The sequence below is a fragment of the Mandrillus leucophaeus genome, unplaced genomic scaffold (genome assembly GCF_000951045.1).
Source record: "Mandrillus leucophaeus isolate KB7577 unplaced genomic scaffold, Mleu.le_1.0 Scaffold9, whole genome shotgun sequence".
Lineage (NCBI taxonomy): Eukaryota > Metazoa > Chordata > Mammalia > Primates > Cercopithecidae > Mandrillus > Mandrillus leucophaeus.
In genome coordinates this window covers 10297839-10300687 of record NW_012109807.1, presented here as the reverse complement: position 1 = coordinate 10300687, position 2849 = coordinate 10297839, and positions in this window count along the sequence as shown.

The window sequence follows — 2849 nt, the reverse complement described above, 5'->3', positions numbered from 1 at the left end:
AACATAAAACCCCAAAAACAAATAAGAACACCTCATGGATTGAGTTAGGGATAATTGACATTTTTCACAATATTGAAGCTTATTCAGGGACACAGTGTCTCCCCATCTTCATTACTCAAGTCCTCCCATCTACGTGGCACCTCCAGCCTCCCAGGTGGCTGCTCAGGTTGGAAGCCTCAAATTCCTCTCCTCTCTTCATACTCCGTCCTTGGAACAGGTTTTAGAAATATGTTCCACAGTCCGGGCATGGTGGCTCATGCCTGTAATCCCAGCACTTTGGGAGGTCAAGGCAGGTGGATCACCTGAGACCAAGAGATCAAGACCATCCTGGCCAACATGGTGAAACCCTGTCTCTAATAAAAATACAAAAATTATCTGGGCATGGTGGCGCATGCCTGTAGTCCCAGCTACTTGGGAGGATGAGGCAGGATAATCGCTTGAACCTGGGAGGTGCAGCTTGCAGTGAGCCAAGATCACTCCACTGCACTCCAGCCTTGGCAACAAGAGTGAAACTCCGACTCAAAAAAACAAAAACATAATGAAATCTCTCCTTTCCGAATTTATGAAGCTCATCATTCTTCAGTTGACAGCATTAAAAAGTTCAAAAAGACCTTCCATACTCTCCCACAGAAGCCCTAGAAATCTCCATTTTGTTAATCATTTTGGATGCCTGAGAACTTGTAATCCAATGAGTAGAAATGTTGGTACCCCATTTATAGCTGTCATTCTGCCAGTTCTCAGGAGTTTGTATAAGTCTAAATCTGCAAGGGTCTCATCCCATAAGGACCCTTGTCTCTTTCTCTGTTGCCTTTGCCCACTGGCTCTGGCAACTGGGGTCTTTCTTTCTCCTTGGCTATCTTTGGATATGGGGGCTCCATCTTCTGTGCCACCTTAGGAAATGCCTTTTGCATGCATGGCTAAGTCATTAAAAAGCCTACAGTTTGAGTAACATTTTGAATGAGTACTCTCTGAATCTGGGTTGGAATCTCAGGCTTCATTGTCTGAAAGGTAACTCTTGGGCTAGAATTTTCTTATCCTAGCTTTGGTTTTGAGGCCTCTCTGTTCTCCTCTTGGGTTGGCAGTTATTCCTGGCTTTTTGTTTCATGGTGTGTCGTGATCTTGGTCTTGCTCCTTTCAGAGGAACTTCTCAGTTGACTAAATTCTCCCTTCTCAAACCTCTGCTGACTGTGTGTTCCACCAATATGGAACTAATTCTGTCTACTTCCTTTCCTGTTTGCATGACTTTACCAAGAATTATTTAGAACTTTAATAGTTCTTTTGAGAAAATTTTGATCTTCCAAATTGCTTCCTTTAGACCTTTCCATTCCTAATTGAGTCTCTCAACTCCCTATAATCACTGAAACTTTAGGCACCCCACTCCATGCCTTGGAGGCTCTCAATGTGCTCAGGGATCTGCAAAAGCAAACACCTAAGGCTGAAAAATAAAATAGAAAAAATAAAACAAATTTAATTCTCAGCTTCATAAGATTATATGTCAAAAGAAAATCTTGAAAATCTTAAAAATCTCCAAAAACATTGGTGAAAAAAAGCTTTAGCCCTCATATGAAGAAGATAAAAACTTGTTCCATTTTCCAGAAACACAGTTATAATACAAACATAAAATGGGGTAAAGACAAAAACCAAGTCTTCGATATAAACTAGTGAATTTTGTATTTTGTATTATTGTCATCACATTAGTCAGGGTCCCCCAGAAAGGCACAATACGTAGGATATATGTAGATAGACAGATGAGAGAAGGTTCACATAATTATGAAGGCTGAGAAAGTCCACGATAGGCTGTCTCCAAGTTGGGGAACCAGGAAAGCTGGTAGCATTGCTGAGTCCATGTCCAAAGGACTCAGAATCAGCTAAGCCAATGGTGTAACTCTCATTCTGAGGCCAAAGGCCTGAGACCCTGAAGTTCTGATGTCAAAGGCAAGAGAAGGATGTTGCCGTTTCAGAAGGAGATAATTCACCTTTCCTCTTCCTTGTTGTCCTATCTGGGCTCTCAAGCAATTGGATGGTGCCTGTATTAGTCTATTTTTATACTGCTATGAAGAAGTACCTGACTCTGAGCAATTTATAAAGAACTAAGAGGTTTAATGGGCTGACAGTTCCACATGGCTGGAGGGGCCTCACAATCATGACGGAAGGGGAAGCAAAGATGTCTTTCTTCACATGGCAGCAGCAAGAAGTGCTAAGTCAAAGGGGAAAAGTCCCTTATAAAATCATCAGGTCATGAGAACAGCATGACAGTAACCACCACCATGATTCAATCGTCCCCCACCAGGTCCCTCCCACAACATGTAGGGATCATAGGAACTACAATTCAAGATGAGATCTGGGTAGGGACACATTCAAACTGTATCAGTGCCCGTCCACATTGGGTCAGAGTGGATCTTCCTTATCTCAGTGTCTTCCAGAAACACCCTCACACTTATGCCCAGAAACTGTGCCTTACCAGCTATGTTAGTATCTCTTAATCCAATGAAGCAGACATCTAAAATTAACCATCAGAATATTTATGGCTGATTCATGGCTAAAATTTCAGGATGAAAGCTATGAGATCTCTATTTGTGTTTGTATGTCTATTAATGTATGTTTTGTATATTTGATTTTTCTTAACTCTGGATAGCACTGCAAAATTCATTTATAAAATCCTCTAAAAGTGTTCTATTCTAACTTGGCTTGGAAAAAAAAATCATTGATAAATAAATATTCCCCAAACTTCTAGAAATACAGGAACCGATCCAAATGTTTTTCAAGTTAACATGGTTTGGATACAACTTAGTTAAATAAGATAAATTTAATATTTTTTGTGTAATAAAACAACTATGTCTTCAGAGTTA